The sequence below is a fragment of the Apteryx rowi genome, unplaced genomic scaffold (genome assembly GCF_003343035.1).
Source record: "Apteryx rowi isolate R43461 unplaced genomic scaffold, aptRow1 scaffold_35, whole genome shotgun sequence".
NCBI lineage: Eukaryota > Metazoa > Chordata > Aves > Apterygiformes > Apterygidae > Apteryx > Apteryx rowi.
Window position 1 is genome coordinate 354,931 of NW_020449974.1, and position 408 is coordinate 355,338.

The following is a 408-nucleotide window of genomic DNA, read 5'->3' on the forward strand; positions in this document are numbered from 1 at the left end:
TCTATTTTTTTTCCTCTTTTTTTTTTCTTTTTTCTCCTTTTTTTTCTGGCGCAATTCGCTGCCCTAATACACGGCCCCAACGTGCTCCAGCGTCGAGCACGCTGCGGGTCGCTCCCGCTCCCGAGGGCATTCGGATGCCAACGCGGCGCTCCGGAGGCACTGGCTCTTCCCCGCTTGGCTCCCCCGGTACGTCAGCGCCRCCCGAATCCGGCGCAACGGCTCCAGCAGCGGCAAAAAGCACCAGGGAAAGGGAAGCGGCCGGTGCGGAGGGCCAACGGGGCCGGGCGCCGTCCGCTCTTCGGCCTCCCTCTTCTTCGGGCTCCCGGCGCCGGAAGCTCGGTCGCGGGCTCAGGGGCGCCGTGGCACCCTCGGCACCGGTTTTAAGACTTTTTTCCTTTTTTTTTTTTT